This window comes from Sorex fumeus, unplaced genomic scaffold (genome assembly GCF_029834395.1).
Source record: "Sorex fumeus unplaced genomic scaffold, SorFum_2.1 ptg000086l, whole genome shotgun sequence".
Classification (NCBI taxonomy): domain Eukaryota; kingdom Metazoa; phylum Chordata; class Mammalia; order Eulipotyphla; family Soricidae; genus Sorex; species Sorex fumeus.
Window position 1 is genome coordinate 26063537 of NW_026606143.1, and position 19864 is coordinate 26083400.

The following is a 19864-nucleotide window of genomic DNA, read 5'->3' on the forward strand; positions in this document are numbered from 1 at the left end:
TTGTTACTGTGTTTGGCATATTGAATACATCACGGGTAGCTTGCCAGGCTCTGCCGTGCAGGCGAGATACTCTTGATAGCTTGCCAGTCTCTCCGAGAGGGGCAGAGGAATAAAACTCAGGTCGGCCATGTTGGCTGAGTGCAAGGCAAATGCCCTACTGCTGTGCTACAATTCTAAATATGCAACGATTGGGGTCCAAAGACATTACTTTAGGGAGATAATCCATTTTGTGATTCATTTGTGAGTCTTTGTATCAAGGCCCATGGTGCGCTTAAATACGGTCTGGAGGCAGTTCATGGGCCAGGAGTCCAAGGGGCAGGGAGACAGGGAAGGGACGAACTTGTCCGCTGCCATGTGGCCTGGCGATCCATGACATTTTTCAAAGAAATTGTTCAAATACTCCTGAAATTCATATGGAACAATATACCCCCACAAAGAGTTAAAGCGATTCTTAGGGGGTGGGGGAGATGGGAGACGTCACCTTCCTCAACCTCAAACTGTATTAGAAAGTGGTAATAATTAAAACAGCATTGGAACAAAGACATATCTGCAGACCAATGGAATAGGGTTGAATATCTTTACACACACCCTCAAATATATGACCATCTAATCTTTGATAAGGGAGCAAGAAATATAAAGCATAGCAAGAAAAGACTCTTTTAAAAATTATTCTGGCAAAATTGGAGAGCTACATGCAAAAAATGTGCTCAGACCTCTACCTAACACCATGAGCAAAAGTCAGATCAAAATGGATTAAAGACTTCAAGATCAGACCAGAATCCATAAGGTACATTGGAGAAAAGGTTGGCAAAACCCTCTACGATATTGAAGATAAAGAAAGGTTAACTTCAAGGATGCAATGCCACTGACAAAGCAAGTGAAAGCAAAGATAAATGGATGGTATTATCTTAAACTAAAAATCTTCTGCACCTCAAAAGAAACAGTGACCAGGATACAAAGACAGCATACAGAATGGGTAAAGATATTCACCCAAAACCCTTCTGATAAGGGACTAATAGCAAAGATACAAGGTACTGGTTGAACTCTACAAGACAAAAACATCAAATCCCATAAGAAAGTGAGGTGATGAAATGAACAGAAATTTTCTCCGTATAAACTTGGGGAGAGGGCAGTTGGGGTAGAAAAGGGATCAGTAAGTCAATGATGGTTGGAGGGATCACTTGGCGTGGGAGATGTCTGCTGAAAGTAGATAAAGGACCAAACATGATGGCCTCTTGTTATCTGTATTGCAAACCATAATTCTCAAAAGTAGAGAGAGATTAACATGTAAACTGTCTGTCACAGAGACAGGGGGAGGAGTGAGATGTGGGGGGGGTGTATACTGGGGATATTGGTGGTGGAAAATGTACACTGGGGACATTGGTGGAGGGATGGGTGTTCGACCATTGTATGACTGAAACGCAAACATAAGCTTTGTAAGTGTTGCTCACGGTGATTAAATTAAAAAAAAGAAATTTTCTCAAAGAAGAAATTCAAATGACCAAAAGGCACATGAAAAAATGCCCTTCATCACTAATCATCAAGGAGATAGAGATCAAAACAACGAGATATCATCTCACACCACAGAAACTGGCACACATCCAAAAGAAAAAAAGCAACCAGTGTTGGTGTAGATGCGGGGAGAAAGGAACTCTTCTTCACTGTTTGTGGGAATGCCGACTGCTCCAGCCTTTTTGAAAAACAATATGGACGTTTCTCAAGAAAACTAGAAATTGAGTTCCCATTTGACCCAGCAATACCACTTCTGGAAATATACCCTGGTTGCCTAAAAGCACACAGTAGAACACCATCTGCACTCCTGTGTTCATTGCAGCACTATTCATAGTAGCCAGAATCTGGAAACAACCTGAGTGCCCAAGAACAGGCGAATAGATAAAGAAACTATAGCATATCTACACAATGGAATACTATGCTACTATGCAGCTATCAGGAAAAATTAAGTCATGAAATTTGCTCATAACTGAATGGGCATGGAGAGTATCATGATAAGTGAAATGAGTCAAAAGGAAAGAGACAGATATAGAATAACTGCATTCACTGTCCTCTGGTTGTTCATCGATTTGCTCAAGCGGGCCCAGTAACATCTCCATCATGAGACCTGTTGTTACTGTATTTGGCATATTGAATACATCACGGGTAGCTTGCCAGGCTCTGCCGTGCGGGCGAAATACTCTCGGTAGCTTGCAGGGCTCTACGAGAGGGGCGGAAGAATCAAACTCGGGTCAGCCATGTTGGCTGCGTGCAAGGCAAACACCCATTTGTGAGATATATATATATATATATATATATATATATATATATATATTAGAAGAATATCCATGGTCAGGGATAATAGGGGTTAGGATGACTGGTCAATGGTTAGAACTAATCACAAATATGCGTGAGGCTGAAGGTAGGTAAGATAGAGGAGAGAGCAGTATAACAATAATAGCTAGGAATTGTCATGCTGGACAAGATCTGACAATAATAGTTGGGAATGACCATGCCGGACAAGATCTGAGGGTTAAACATAGGTAAAGGGATATTCCTGATAATCTTTTAGTATCTGTATTGCAAACCACAATGCACGGGGGGGGGGGGGGGGATTGGGAAAGAGAAAGAGAGAGAGAGAGAGAGTAAAAGTGCCTGCCATAGAGGCAGGCGGGGAGTAGTGGGTAATGGGATGGAACCTAGGGACACTGTTGCTAGGAAATGTACATTGATGGAGGGATGCGTGTTGGAACACTGTTTGACTGAAATCCAATCATAAACAGCTTTGTAATGGTCTATCTCACAGTGATTCAATTAAAAAGTTTAAAAAATAAAATAAATGTGGCCAAAATAAAAATATACAATTTTTAATTATAGGAAGTCCTGTCAAAATCCTAGAATGGTTTAAAAAACCATCTCTTCCCTACAATATACAAGTAATTGAACTTTAAGGCTATACTTTCTATACTGTGCCTTCCAATCCTCCTTGGAACAATCCAACTTTCTATCTCTAAAAATTCATCATACCAAGAAATTTACCACAATCTTCACAGTATTATTAAAAATATTATAGTTATTTATATCTTTAACTAATCTAAGTGGGTCATTTTCTTCATTGCATATCATGAAACTCACACTAGTTTTTAAAACTACAACTGCCATTGGAAGTCCTATGTAACTCACAATGGTTATTGATTTGGATATTTCCATAACATTGGCATATTCCCTTATACATGTTCCCTTAAACAATTTTAATGAAAATTATAAATAAGTTCAGATGCCAAAATTGTCTTCTGGGTTACATTTGCATGACTCTATACTGTTTAGTTTTAGATATTAACATTTAATAGCAATATGACTTCTATTTTCAAGAACAAAAAATGTGATTACTGTCTCCTAGAACCATGAACATGGATATACAGAAACCTATTTAAATAAGCTTGGAAGCAAGACTTGGTTTTCATATATGTGCAATCAACAAATTGCAAGACTCAATGTGCCTTGCATCTCTAAGAAAAGCAATGCTGCTTCTCAAGCCAGCAGGGAGGAAGAGGATGTGCCTATGATTAATAACTGCCCCCAAAGTTTATGCAAAGGGGTATTGACTCTAATTCCAAGAAGAGCATGTGTCGCAATCTTGAGACTGCACCTTCCAAGCTGCTTAGATTTTTGTTCCAAATAAGCCCATTTTGTTGGGAAAATGACTTGTTTTGAGTTTAACAAATTCAGGCTATTAGTCGTATTAAAGATGCACATTGTTGTAAACAAATAATAACATAAAGTAAGAAAATAGCTTAACTGTTCTACCTGAAGTACTCTTTCATATGTAATTTATTGTGATCACAATCATTCTAGACTTTTTTTTAATCTATGAGACCACTGGTTAATAATTGTTCTTTGCAAAAACCAAGTATTTCTGCTTGGTGTGGACAGAGGTCTTCCTTGGAAATTAACCTAAACCTCTGTTTAGTGAATGAAACAAATCTTTAATTCAAAAACTAAACTATATTTTAAAATTCCATAATTATCGTTACACACTTTTAAAGTCCTGGAGCAGAGAAGACACAGTGTGATGAATGACTTTCACATTACCACTGTAGAAATAAAATATCTCAAAGCAAACAGGAAAACAATATTCAGTAACCAGCCAAGACACCATTGAATTTAATTTGGCACATCCTAAGGGTCAAACATCCAGCAAGGCAACAGTGATTAAACTCTCAGCAAAGATCAATGAAAAAATGTCAGCAGAGTCACCACAAGAGAGAATATCCAATTTTAAAATGTCAACAAATAGAATTCTGTGCTCTCTGGATTTCCACATCATAGAGGGAAGGAGAAGTTTCACCCAAATCATGCCTCCCAGGCATATGAATTATTTTAGCAACTTACCTTTGTTTACTGTGTCTTGCCTGATAGCATTTCTTAACTGGTTCCTTCCACTTTCAACATTTATTTTGTCTTTAACTGGAGATGATAGTTAAAGTAAGGACTTGAAGCATTTTTGTGAGTTTCCTGGTCTCTCCAACGTATTCAGAAACTGTGCATATGATAAAATTGTCTTTCTTCTGTTAATATCTCTGTAGGGGAATCTCAACTAGGAATCTTAGAATGGTAGAGGAGAAATTATTTTTCCTGTCCTACAATTGTAATGCATAGATCTTGAATATACTGATTGCATAAGACAGTCAGATTCCTAACTTACAATAATTTGGGGGAAATCTTTGTGATTATATTTTCCTTATATTTGGAAACATTAATAATTATTCCACTGCATAAGTAAACCAACAAAGAAGGCTCAACCTGGGCTTGGGTTAGCCAACTTTACTGAATCAAATGAAGACAATCAGCAAAGTCAATCATTTAAATAATTATATATCATAATTAGAGGCTATGGTAAGACATCATGACTAAAAACAATTATATTCATCATCCTGACTCAATACTTGTGTTTCAACAAATTAATGTCATTTCTTGTTATCACTGACTCTAGATATTTCCGTAAAATGCAACTATTAGGGAACTGGGGAAATATCTCAAAGCGCTGAGGCACATGCTTTATATTGAAGTCTCCAAGTGTCATCCCTGGCACCACATTGTACTCTGTGCACTATCCAGCCTGAACAGCACCACACTGTCAGGCAGAAACACAGAACCATCAGGATCAGGCCTCTTCAGCTAGGCCAAGTATTTCTGAGAGTTGTCCATAGGCCCTGGAGCACTGCTGGGAAGCCCACTGTCACGCCTCCCCCCCCCAAAAAAAATGATAATATTGGCTTTGGCAGAACTATAAAGAAACAAAAAATCTGCCCCCCAAAATACGTTTTGGTTATTTTCATGGGAAAGATTCTCAAGGTAGAGTTTAATTTATCTTGTAGAGATACTTTCCCTACCAGTTTGGTTTGTTCTGTTCTGCCATTCCCCTTCTTGACAACCCCATCCAGCAGAAAACAGATCTGAATCAATACCTCCTGTTTCCAAAATAAGTGACAATGGGACCAAAAGAACTAGAAATCAACTTGCTACAGTCCACATGAAAGGGGATAAAAGTCTATTTCCGTAGGAAGTAGTTTTGATTTGATGCCCCAATCTTCATATAAATGAAAGGAAAGTGAGAACTGAAACTTAGCCAAAGATAAATATTAGACATGGACATCTGTCCTTGCCCAAGGCCTAAGGATTAAGGCAGTTTAGGGCTGGAGCATAAAGAGAAGGTGGGATAATCGCCTTGCACACAGCAGACCCAGGTTCAATGCCCAGAACCCCTTATGGTCCCCTGAGCACCAGGAGTGGTCCCTGAGTGCAGATCCAGGAGTAATCCCTAATCATGGCTGGGAGTGTGCCTAAGCCCCCCAAAAAGTGCTTCATGGTGCTCTTTATCTATCAAAAACTCTATCCTTGTGATGATGGTAGCTTTATGGACATGAGTCTATCATCTTCCAACCTGCCAGCTTGTGGGTAATAAAGTTCTTTTTCATCCCATCAAAAATATATACATTGTTCCCTGCAAACACGCCCCAGGCGTCCTCTAGGACCCTGGAACGCTCTCATCCCTCAGCCTCTTCCTGTTCGTCCCTAATGCTGTGTCCTGTCTGTTTCCAACCCCAGGTCAGTGACTCAAACCCGGGACTTGGCTTTACCTGCGAATGCGGCCCAGGCATCCTCTAGAACCCTGGGACACTCTCAGCCCTGAGCCTCTTCCTGTTCATCCACAACACTGTGCCCCTCTATTTCCACCCCCAGGTTTTATCCCCCACAGATACCTGTAGGGATTCTGGCCTCTGTAGAAGTGGGCGTGGCCTCCTCAGAAGAGAGCGTGGCCTAATTTTAAGCAGGCGGATGCTCACTGCAGCCGCAGGTAGTTTACCCATACCCATACCCAGCAATATTGTATAACATCTCAGTATCCACACCTCCACACCAACATGAAGAAACAATGCAAATCCTCACCATGAGGGAAGGACAATGAAAAGAGTCCAGAAGCCTCACTAGGTGCTACTCACGTAAGGGGCCTCTCTGAGAAAAAATTCAGATATGAAGTAATGAAGATGTTCAATGAACTCAATGAAACAGTGAGACAGATAGCCAGTAAATTAAAGGACATGAGAGAAATAATTGAGAAATTACAGGAAGAAATGAGAGCAGAAATTGGAAAGCTACACACAGAAATGTCACGAATCAAAGATTTTGTAGATGAAATAAAAAACTCAGACTGTGCCCTCAACAGTAGAATGACCAGAGCTGAAAATAGAATCAGTAAGCTTGAAGATCAGCTCTACCAAGTAAACAGGCAACAAACAATGGAAAAGGACCTCAAAATAGCTCTAGAATGAATAGTAGGCGATTCCAAGAGGAACAACATTAGTATCGTTGGAGTACCAGAAGGTCAGGAAAACAATCTCAGTGAAAAAGACACAGTTAAACAAATTATTTCTAAAAAGTTCCCAGAGTTGGACAATGCAGCCATTCAGATTCAAGGAGCCCGAAGGATGCCAACTAAAAGAGACCCTAACAAAACACTCCAAGACATATCATAGTTAGAATGATGGATGCCGCAGATAGAGACACAATACTACAAGCAGCAAGATCAAAGAAGGAAATCACATACAAAGGAGTACACCTTAGATTCACAGCAGACCTATCAGAGCAAACCCTCCAAGCACGAAAGCAATGGTGGGATGTAGTGAAAAAAACTTACTGAAATGAACGTTTCACGAAGAATACTCTATCCAGCTAAACTCACACTCAAACTCGAAGCAACAGTACACTATTTTCTGGATAAACAACAGCTCAGGAACTTCATGTACTCAAAACCAAACATAAAAGAAGGGCTAGAACAAAATCCCATAACAATAATCTCTCTCAATGTCAATGGGCTAAACGCACCAATTAAAAGACATAGAGTGGCAGGATGGATTAGAAAATTGAACCCAAAATTCTGCTGACTGCAAGAAACACATCTCAATAGTCAAAGCAAACACAGACTCAGAGTCAAAGGCTGGAAAACAATCCTACAGGCAAACAGCTTCCATAAAAAAGCTGGGGTAGCCATCCTAATATCAGACCACATCAATTTCAGAGTGAAGAAGGTCATAAGAGACAGTGAAGGCCATTTCTTATTGATCAAAGGATCTGTACAACAGGAAGAACTTACAATAATAAATGTATATGCACCTAATGAGAGACCAGCAAAGTACTTAAAACAACTACTCATAGATTTGGAAAAAGACATCAATAGCAACACAATACTAGTGGGAGACGTCAACACCGCTTTGTCACCTCTTGATAAATCAACCAGACTCAAGCTTAGCAAGGACATACTTCATCTGAGGGAAACAATGGAAGAAAGGGACTTAGTAGATATATACAGGACACTTCATCCACAAAAAGCTGAATACACATTCTTCTCAAGCGTACATGGAACATTCTCCAAGATAGACCACATGCTGAGCCACAAAACATGCCTCCATAAAATTAAGAAGATAGAGATTGTATCAACAATCTTCTCAGACCATAATGCGCGGAAATTAGAAGTAAATCACACACAAAAACAGAAAACTAAATCAAACACCTGGAAATTAAACAGTGCGCTATTGAACAACGAGTGGATTAGACAGGAAATCAAAGAAGAAATCAAAAGATTCCTAGAAACGAATGAAAATGAAAACACGAGTTACCAAAACTTATGGGACACAGCAAAAGCTGTGTTAAGAGGAAAGTTTATAGCTCTACAAGCATTCCTCAGGAAGGAGGAGCAAGCACACATAAGTAACCTAACCTCACAGCTTAAAAGCTTGGAGAAGGACCAAAAAAAGGAGCACAACCAGAACAGGAGGTAAGGTAAAAGGTAAAGGTAAAGGCCCTCCCGTTGATTGTCGATTTGCTCGAGCGGGCCCAGTAACGTCTCCATTGGAGACTTTGTTGTTACTGTGTCTGGCATATCGAATACTCTCGGTAGCTTGCCGGGCTCTCCGAGAGGGGCGGAGGAATCGAACTCGGGTCGGCCATGTTGGCCGCTTGTAAGGCATAACGCCCTACCCGCTGTAATAATAAAACTCAGAGGAGAGATTAATGAGATGGAAACCCAAAAAACAATCCGAAAGATCAATGAAACCAAGAGCTGGTTCTTCGAGAAAATTAACAAGATCTATAAGCCTCTAGCAAAACTCACAAAGAAAGGGAGAGAGAAAACCCTAATAAACCAAATCAGAAATGAAAAGGGGGTCATTACAACAGAAACTACAGAAATTCAAAGGATCCTCAGGGAGTACTTTGAGAAGCTTTATGCCATGGAACATCAAAACCTCGAGGAAATGGATGAATTCCTAGACTCCTACAGACTCCCAAGGCTGAACCAAGAAGACCTGGAATACCTGAACAGACCTATCACCATCAAGGAAATTGAAATGGTAATAAAAAGTCTCCCCAAGCACAAAAGTCCTGGCCCGGATGGATTCACTAGTGAATTCTTCCAAATCTTTAAAGAGGACTTACTCCCAATCCTCTTTAAGCTTTTCCTCGAAATTGAAATATCAAAAAACACTTCCGAACAGTTTCTACGAAGCAAATATCACACTGATACCAAAAGCAGTCAGAGATACCACAAAAAAGAGAATTACAGACCGATATCCCTGATGAACACAGATGCAAAGATCCTCAACAAACTACTAGCAAATAGAATCCAACTACTCATCAAAAAGATCATATACCATGACCAAGTAGGATTCATCCCAGTGATGCAAGGATGGTTTAACATTTGGAAATCAATCAACATAATCCATCATATCAACAAAAGATAAAAAGCATATGATTATATCAATAGATACAGAGAAAGCATTTGACAAGATCCATCACCCCTTTATGATGAAAACCCTAGCCAAAATGGGTATAGAGGGGACTTTCCTCAACATAATTAAAGCCATCTACCACAAGCCTACAGCAAGCATCATCCTCAATGGGGAAAAACTGAGAGCCTTCCCTCTAAGATCAGGGATGAGACAAGGATGCCCACTATCTCCACTGCTGTTCAATATAGTACTGGGAGTACTTGCAATAGCAATTAGGCGAGAAAAAGATATTAAGGGCATTCAGGTAGGAAAGGAAGAAATCAAGCTCTCACTGTTCGCAGATGATATGATACTATACTTAGATAACCCAATAACCTCCACCAAAAAACTCCTAGAAACAATAGACTCGTATAGTAATGTTTAAGGCTATAAAATCAATACCCAAAAGTCCATGGCTTTCCTATACGCAAACAGTGAGAGAGAAGAAAGCGACATGAAAGAAACAATCCCGTTCACAATTGTGCCCCAGAAAATCAAGTACCTAGGAATCAGCTTAACTAAGGAAGTAAAGGACCTGTACAAAGAAAACTACAAAACGCTGCTTCAGGAAATAAAAGAGGACATGAGGAAATGGAAAGATATCCCCTGCTCATGGGTCGGGAGACTTAACATTGTCAAAATGGCAATACTACCGAAAGCATTGTATAAATTCAATGCAATCCCTATAAGGATACCCATGACATTCTTCAAAGAAATGGAGCAAACACTCCTGAAATTTATATGGAACAATAAGCCCCCACGAATAGCTAAAGCAATTCTTGGGAAAAAGAAAATGGGAGGAATCAACCTCCCGAACTTCAAACTGTACTACAAAGCAGTAATAGTTAAAACAGCATGGTACTGGAACAAAGGAAGAACTGCAGACCAATGGAACAGGGTTGAATACACTGACATCTCCCCTCAATCATATGATCATCTAATCTTTGATAAAGGTGCAAGTAATGTGAAGTGGAGTAAGGAAAGCCTCTTTAATAAATTGTGTTGGCATCACTGGACGGCTACATGCAAAAAAATAGGCTCAGAACTCTGCCTAACACCATGTACAAAAGTAAGATCAAGATGGATTAAAGACCTCAACATCAGACCAGAAACCATAAGGTACATTGAAGATAAAGTTGGCAAAACCCTCCATGACATTGAAGCTAATGGTATCTTCAAAGATGCCACGCCACTGGCCGTGCAAGTGAAAACAGAGATAGATAAATGGGACTATCTTAAACTAAGAAGCTTCTGCACCTCCAAAGAAACAGTGACCAAAATACAAAGACAGTCTACAGAATGGGAAAGGATATTCACCGAATACACATCTGACAAGGGGTTGATATCCAGGATATACAAAATACTGGTTAAACTCCACAAGAAGAAAACATCCAACCCCATCCAAAAATGGGGCAATGAAATGAACAGAAACTTTCTCAAAGAAGAAATCCGAATGGCAAAAAAGCACATGAGAAAATGCTCTACATCATTAATCATCAGGGAGATGCAGATCAAAACCACAATGAGATACCATCTCACACCTCAGAGACTGGCCCACATTCTAAAGACCAAAAGCAACTGATGCTGGCGTGGATGTGGCGAGAAAGGGACACTCCTTCACTGTTGGTGGGAATGTCCACTGGTTCAGCCCTTCTGGAAAACAGTATGGACGATTCTCAAAAAATTATAAATTGAGCTCCCATTTGACCCAGCAATACCACTCCTGGGAATATATCCCAGAGAGGCAAAAAAGTATAGTCGAAGTGACATCTGCACTTGTTTGTTCATTGCAGCATTCTTTACAATAGCCAGAAACTGGAAGAAACCTGAATGCCCACGAACAGATGACTGGTTAAAGAAACTTTGGTACATCTACACAATGGAGTACTATATAGCTCTTAGAAAAGATGAAGTCATGAAATTTACATACAAGTGGTACAACATGGAAAGTATCATGCTAAGCGAAATGAGTCAGAAAGAGAGGGATAGACATAGAAAGATTGCATTCATCTGGGGGATATAAAGTAACAAAATATGAGATTAATACCCAAGAATAGCTGAGATCAGCACCAGGAGAATTACTCCATAGCTTTGAGGCCAGCCGGGCATTCTAGGGGAAAGGGCAGCTCAGATAGAGAAGGGAGCACCAAATAAAGGGTGTTTGGAGGATCCTCCCAGGAGTGGAGATGCATGTCGAAAGTAGACTATGGACTGAACATGTTTGCCACTCAATGCCTCTTTTGCAGACCACAACACCCAAAAGGAGAGAGAGAACACAAGGGATTGCCCTGCCACAGAGGCAGGGGGGGATGGGGGCACGGGGGTGGGGGGGATATTATCCATGGTGGTGGAAAATGGGCACTGGTGGAGAGATGGGTATCTGATCATTGTATTATCGAAACCCAAGCACAAAAAATTGTAAATCTACAACTGTACCTCATGGTGTTTCACTAATAAAACAAGGGGGAAATACTTTAGACTTTGAAAATATTTAATAAAATGTTTACAAAATAATACATGATAAAATGCTTAGTAAAGTTATATGATCTTTTCCCAATTTAATAATTCAAATTAAAATCATTAAAAATAACTAAAGTGAGTTATATTAATGTTTTATTATATCAAAATTGATATTCCTAAGTGGTAAATTATTTTACAATTTTGTTATAAGGTAAAGGTAAAGGCCGTCCCGTTGATCGTCGATTTGCTCGAGCGGGCCCAGTAACGTCTCCATTGGAGACTTTGTTGTTACTGTGTCTGGCATATCCAATACTCTCGGTAGCTTGCCGGGCTCTCCGAGAGGGGCGGAGGAATCGAACTCGGGTCGGCCATGTTGGCCACGTGTAAGGCAAACGCCCTACCCGCTGTGCTATCGCTCCATATTTTCTCTTAAAACCCCTAAATAATCATTTTATAATCAGCAAATAAAGACTATATATGCAACTATAAATTTAACAACACAATCTCAGACCTAATAGGACTTATCCCTATAAATAATAGATCATTCTGAGACACAGCCTTTCTGCCTTGCTCCTGGACGGGAAATCTCAGAGGTGAGCTCCTCCCATCCCCATGGAAGCTGACACATATTGTCACACATGGATCAGTGCAATGCTGGATTGCAGCTTGGGCTATGCTTTCAAATTCATCTGTATTTACTCATCTCCACGTGTCTGTAAGGTGGGTATCCTTATAGTGACTCATTAACAGATGAAGAAACCACAGTTTCTAGAGAAAGAATCATCTTGGTCACCAGCTGCAGAACCAGGACTAAAAACGCATAGACCTTCTCCATGACTGCATAGACTACAGCCTCTTCAATCTTTACCCCCAAGTAAGAAGTCTGCAATGAGTATAAAGAAGTATCTCAAAGTGAAACCAAACAGCTGTTATTGGAGAGATAAAACCTGAGTAGGGCTCACATGCTTTGCATGCACAGGACCACGGTTCAATCCCCTGCACCAAATCGGCCCCCACAGCCCAACTGGTTGTGGTTGAAATGGCCTTCAGGCACCTCTGGAGCCAAGCAGCACTCTTGGGCCATAGCAAAGAAATGTTTGGCCTTGTTAGTCAAATATCACTGGGAGTAGCCTCCAGGCATCCCTGCCCCCTTCCCCAACCACCCAGGAGTAGAAAGTAGAGAATATAGACTAGAGCAAGTGCATCCTGCAGGAAAAGAGAATGGTGCCATTTTTCTCTGTGCTTGCAGCTGATTCCCAGAATAGGTGTCCCATCAGATCATGTCCTGAAAAGCTGATTCCATTTGCTGATACGAGGTATTCTGCTTCCTGCTCCCACTTCTCAGATTAAAAATAATAATAAGGATGTTGAACAGTTGCCTCCCATCCCAATAAGTGTAGTAACTAAAACTGGAAATTCTTCTTGAACCCTAAATTCAAATCCAAGAGGAAATTAGCCAGCATTGAGGAGGAGAAAGAGATCCACTGTCATTACTTACTAAATAGAGCTCTGCAAACCTGAGGAACACCATTTCTACATCACACCCTCCTCCAATCAACATGTCCCAGTATTCCCTGCAGCAGCTTGAGTTGACGGAAACATAACACTCTCCTTTCCAAATGTCTTGGGTTAATTTCTTTATTTTTTCTGGCCCACATGTTGAAGTCTTTCCAGACTGATGGACTAAAGTAGAAATTACAACCCTATCAGCTCTGTCCAAAACAGATGCCACATAATCACAATCATATTAATAAAACTGGCAAGAGTGAGGACGAAGAATGTGAGGAGAGAGAGAGAGAAAAAAAATTAACAACTTCCAGAATGCCTCAACTGATTGAGTGCTCCAGGTTAGCAATAGGTTTCCCTGAGAAATCTGAAATTGGCCTTTCCCTACATATACTCCATGTAATTCCTTTTCTTTTAGTTAATATTTTTTACAGTTTGGATGAAGGGAGAGAAAAGTGGGTAATAAAGAAAAAAAAGAAAATAGAAGGGCTAAAGGGGCTACTGTAAGACAATACAAACCCTACAAGCACAACAATCCCTTACAGAAAGATGACACAAAACCCCATAACAATAGTCTCTCCAGATCAATGGTCTAAATTCACCAATTAAGAGACACAGAGTGGCAAAATGGATTCAGAGACAGAACCCAACATTCTGCTGCCTACAAGAAACTCAACTGAACAGTCAGAGAAAACACAAACTCAAAGTTAAAGAATGGAAAACAATCCTGCAAGCAAACAGCTCCCTCAAAAAGAGCTGGGGTGGCCATTCTAGTATCCAACAACATAAATCTCAGGTTGAAAAAGACTAGAAGGGACAGCCATTTCCTATTCATCAAGGGACACATAAAACAGGAAGAAATCACAGTCTTAAATGTATACGCACCTAATGAGAGAACAGCTAAATATTTAAAACAACAGCTAACAGAGTTTAAGGAGGAACTTGCTAGCAACACAATAGTAGCCGGAGACTTCAACATTGCCTTATCACCTCTGGATAGATAAACAAGAACAAAACTCAGCGAGGAAACATTTCTTCCTTCCATCTTTGAAGGAAGAAATAGGAGAGGGTTTATAGACTTATACACAGCTTTACACCACAAAAAGAAATAATACACATTCTCTTCGAGTGCACACGGAACCTTTTCCAAAATACACCATGTGCTAAGCCACAAAACATACCTCAACAGGATTAGGAAGATAGAAATAGTATCAACAATCTTTTTAGACCACGATGTACTGAGACTAGAAGTAAATCACACACAGACACGGAGAACCAAATCAAACACCTGAAAATTAAACAACTCAATGTCGAACAACGAGTGGGTCAGGAAGGAAGTCAATGATGAAATCAAAAGATACCTGGCAACAAATGAGAACGAAGACACGAGCTACCAGAGCCTATGGGATGCAGCTAAAGCTATGTTAAGGGGAAAATGTATAGCTCTGCAAGCGTTTCTCAGGAAGGAAGAAAGGGCCCACATAAACAACTTACTCCACAGCTTAAGATCTTAGGAAAGAACAAATAAAAGGAGCCCAAATCAAGCAGAAGGAAAGAGATCATAAAACTTAGAGCAGAAATCAACAACATGGAAACCCAAAAAACAATCTGAAAGATGAATGAAACCAAGAGCTGGTTCTTCAGAAAATAAACAAGATATATAAACCACTAGCAAGACTCACAAAGAAAGAGAGAGAACCCTAATAAACTGAATCAGAAATGAGAATGGGGATATCACAACAGAAACCAAAGAAATTCAAAAGATCATCAGAGACTACTTTGAAAGTCTGTATACCACGAAACAAGAGAACCTAGAAGAAATGGACAAATTCCTGGATTCCTATAATCTCCCAAGGCTGAATCAAGAAGATCTAGAGTACTGAATAGACCTATTACATGAAGGAAATTGAAACTGTAATCAAAAGTATTCCTCCCCCCCAAGAAAAAAGTATTCCCCAAAACAAAAGCCCAGGTCCAGATGGATTCACTAGCGAATTTTTCAAAACATTTAAAGAGGACCTATTGCCAGTTCTTCTCAAGTTTTTCAGGAAATTGAAGAAACAGAAACTCTCCCAAACAGTTTCTATGAATCCCATATCTCTCTAATACCAAAAGGAAACAAAGACACCACAAGAAAAGAAAACCTCAGGCCGATATCCCTGATGAAAATGGATGCAAAGATTCTCAACAAAATACTAGCAAATTGAATTCAACAACTCATCAAAAAGATCATACACCATGACCAAGTGGGATTCATCCCGGTGATGCAAGGATGTATTAACATTCAGAAATCAAACAACATAATCCATCATATCAACAAAAGAAAAGATAAAACTATATGATCATATCAATAGATGCAGAGAAAGCATTTGACAAGATACAGCAGCCGTTTATGATGAAAACCCTCACCTAAATGGGTATAGAGGGGACTTTCCTCAATATAGTTAAAGCCATCTATCACAAGCCTATAGCAAGCATCATACTCAATGGGGAAAAACTGAGAGCTTTCCTTCTAAGATCAGGAACGAGACAAGGATGCCCACTCTCTCAACTGCTGTTCAATATAGTACTGGAAGTATTTGCAGTAGCGGTTAGGCAAGAAAAAAGATATTAAGGGCATTCAGGTAGGAAAGGAAGTAATCAAGCTCTCGCTATTAGCAGATGATATGATACTATACTTAGAGAACCCTAAAACCTCTACCAAGAAACTCCTAGAAACAATAGACTTGTATAGTAAAGTTGCAGGCTATAAAACCAATACCCAAAAGTCCATGGCTTTCCTATACGCAAATAGTGAGAGAGAAGTGACATGAAAAATCAATCCCATCCACAATTTTGCCCCAGAAAATCAAGTATCTGGGAATAAACTTAACTAATGAAGTAAAAGACCTGTACAAAGAAAACTCCATGGCTTGGAGGCCAGCCACACATGCTATGGGAAAGGCAGCTCAAATAGAGAAGGGAGCACCAAGTAAAGGGTGTTGGGAGGATCCTCCCTAGATGGGAGATGTTTGCTGAAAGTAGACTACAGACCAAACATGATTACCACTCAATGCTTCTTTTGCAAACCACAGAACCCAAAAGGAGAGAGAACAAATCTGAATGCCCTGTTACAGAGGCGGGGTCGGATGGTAGGGATGGGGGGTTGGGAGGGATACTGGGATCATTGGTGCTGGAGAATGGGCACTGGTGGAGAGATGGGTAGTCAATCATTGTATAACTGAAACCCAAGCACTGTAAGTCCACAACTGTACCTCATGGTGTTTCACGAATAAAAATTTAAAAATCAATAATAAAAGATTATCATACACACACACACACACACACACACACACATTATTTTGGGCCTGGAATGTGACGCAGAGTTAATAGTGTTTTTTTAGCCTTAGGTATGTAGATAGGCACTGAAATGTGTACCAGGTATTAAAATGGTTGAAACCACTATTGTGGAACATGTGACATGCACACGTGAGAAACTGGATTTCTGGCATGGCAATAACAACAAAGAGTGCTATACTATAAAATTATAACTATTTCTGGGGAGGAGAATATATTCAGGGTTGCAACGTTCATATATGATACCTTCTTGTGAATTATAAAAGATTCCTGAGTTAGGCAAATGCTGCTCCCTGAAAACCAGGCTCATTCTTCAGCAGGAGCCCCCAATAATCTCCATAGTCTGCAGTGTTTGTTACTGATGCTCTACAAGCCCAGATAAAGGTAAAGGTAAAGGCCCTCCCGTTGATCGTCGATTTGCTCGAGCGGGCCCAGTAACGTCTCCATTGGATACTTTGTTGTTACTGTGTCTGGCATATCGAATACTCTCGGTAGCTTGCCGGGTTCTCCGAGAGGGGCGGAGGAATCGAACTCGGGTCGGCCATGTTGGCCGCTTGTAAGGCGAACGCCCTACCCGCTGTGCTATCGCTCCAGCCCAGATATTTCTTTGAAAATCTTTAAATTGCTATTGATGCTTTTGAAACATCTCCTGCTTACTTTGACAAAAAAAAAAAAACCTTAAGAGAATCCAAAATGAAATTTTCTCAATCTTGAAAAAAAATTATAGTTTTCCGTATGCCTGCCTCTAGGAACAGCTGATCCATCAGGATACAAGGGAAATCTTCCCATACCCTTATGGATGCTTCTAAGCAGTAAAATAACAAAAGCATTGGAGAAAATTACAAGAAGTAGCACTGTAGCTCTGTCTTCCTGTTGTTCACCGATTTGCTCGAGTGGGCCCAGTAACGTCTCCATTGTGAGACTTGTTGTCACTATTTTTGGCATATTGCGTCACAGGTAGCTTGCCGATCTTTGCCATGCGGGTGAGATACTCTCGGTAGTTTGCCAGGCTCTTAGAGAGGGGCGGAGCAATTGAACCAAGGACGGCCAAGTCGGCCACGTGCAAGGCAAACGCCCTATGCTGTGTTATTGCTCCAGCCTTACAAGAAGTAAAAAGCCAAAAGGAAATTATACCTCTATATGTTATGGGGGTTACATTATAAGTAACTCATCCACAATGCTTTTGCCATATCTTAAATAACCTCAACTGAGAAAAAAGATATTACAGAAGCAAATGTGGAAGTTTAGTTATAGAAGATCATTGACAAGGCACAAAAATGAATCTATGATTACATATTTAGTTCTGTTTTCTCCTCTGAGAAGAGGGAAGATAGAATCTTCCCAAAACAGTGAGGGAAATGTTCTTACAATGATTTTGTCCTTTATATTTCTAAAGGTCACTTACAACAGAGGAACTTCCACCCAGCCTCTAGAGTACGCATATAAAATAATCTCTTTTCCAAAGATATGTGGGAATGTCATATCTTTGGTCACCTTATAACCAAGATTCTAATTCCTGACACCCTTTTGGTATGTGAACTAAGGATGTCAGGCTTTCCCAAATGGAAACCATTTGGTCACCAAAATTTATTTAGTTTCACCACACTATCAATCACTTTCTTTTAATTGAAAATCTCTAGAACTTTTATTCCTGGGTCATCCATGGTATACTGATGTCGATTGTTCTGGGCCCCTATAAAGCCATATATGCACATATCCTAACTCTTCATTTAACATTATGTTGGTAGAGAGAAATCAGCCACAGTGGAAATGTTTGTACTATGGAAATCAGCAAGCTCTACAAAATATGGCTATTTTTTGAGCTGTGTTTTAAATATTTACCCACACACAACTGCTATAATTCAGAAATGTAAAAATTCTCCTACTCTCTCACAAAAGTAGTTTCTTATTATCATTACTATTTTTTCTTGAGCCAGTTAAAATTTGTTTCTCCAAAGATATCATCATTTATACTGAAGCTTTCTGAAATAGAAGTAAATAATTTTGCCATATTTCTAGAACAGAAATATAGGGAAATTATACAGAAAAAGTACATTTTATATCCATCTTCAGAGAATGACAAAAATTTTGTAAACATGTTTTTCATCTATTAAATGTTGCTTTGCATCTACCTTTCCATTTGCCTGAAAGTTACTTGAGGGCAGGAGCCAAGTTATACTAATCTTTGAACATCCAGTAAATTCTCTTTGGTTTCTTATTGTAATTAAAATCACTGATTTGCTCACCCACCTATAGAACAATTTCTTCTATCAAGACTATACCCTTGACTATATTTCTCTGTGACTCCTACTTGCAGTCCCATCTGAATCTTCAGCAGCTCGCTCAATGAGAAACTATACTCCTTTCAAACTGAAGCCCTGCTATTAAGTTGGGCAACTTTAATACCCTTAATACTGTTTCATGCCACTATAGTCACCAATATCTACCAGATTTTCGATCCCAATCTACTTCAGTTACTAGATTTTAAAATATTACCCTAGCACATCTACACAATGGACTACTATGCAGCTATTAGAAAAGATGAAGTCATGAAATTTACATGCAAGTGGTACTACATGGAAAGTATCATGCTAAGCAAAATGAGTCAGAAAGAGAGGGACAGACATAGGAATATTGCATTCATCTGGGGAATATAAAGTAACAAATTGGGAGACTAATACCCAAGAATAGCCAAGATAAGTACCAGGAGTTTCACTTCATGGCTTGGAGGCCAGCCGCGCGGCTCAGATAGAGAAGGGAGCACCAAAGGGTGTTGGGAGGATCCTCCCAGGATGAGAGATGCATGCTGAAAGTAGACTATAGACCAAACATGATTGCCACTCAATGCCTTTTTTTCAAACCACAGCACCCAAAAGGAGAGAGAGAACAAAAGAGAATGCTCTGCCACAGGGGTGGGGTGGGACGGGGGTGGGGGGTGGGAGGGATTCCGGGAGCACTGGAGGTGGGGAATGGGCACTGGTGGAGGGATGGGTACTCAATCATTGTGTAACTGAAACCCAAGCACAAAAATCTGTAAGTCTACAATTGCACCTCATGGTGTTTCACTAATAAAAAATATAGTAATCTAAAAAATAAATAAAATCTTACCCTATCTCTTAATTTCTCAGAAAATATTGATAATTAATAATTAATATTAATAATTAATAATAAAATATATTAAACTCTAAGTTCTCACTAGCTCATAAAACATCTATTCTTCTGCAAAACTACCCATTCAACTTAAC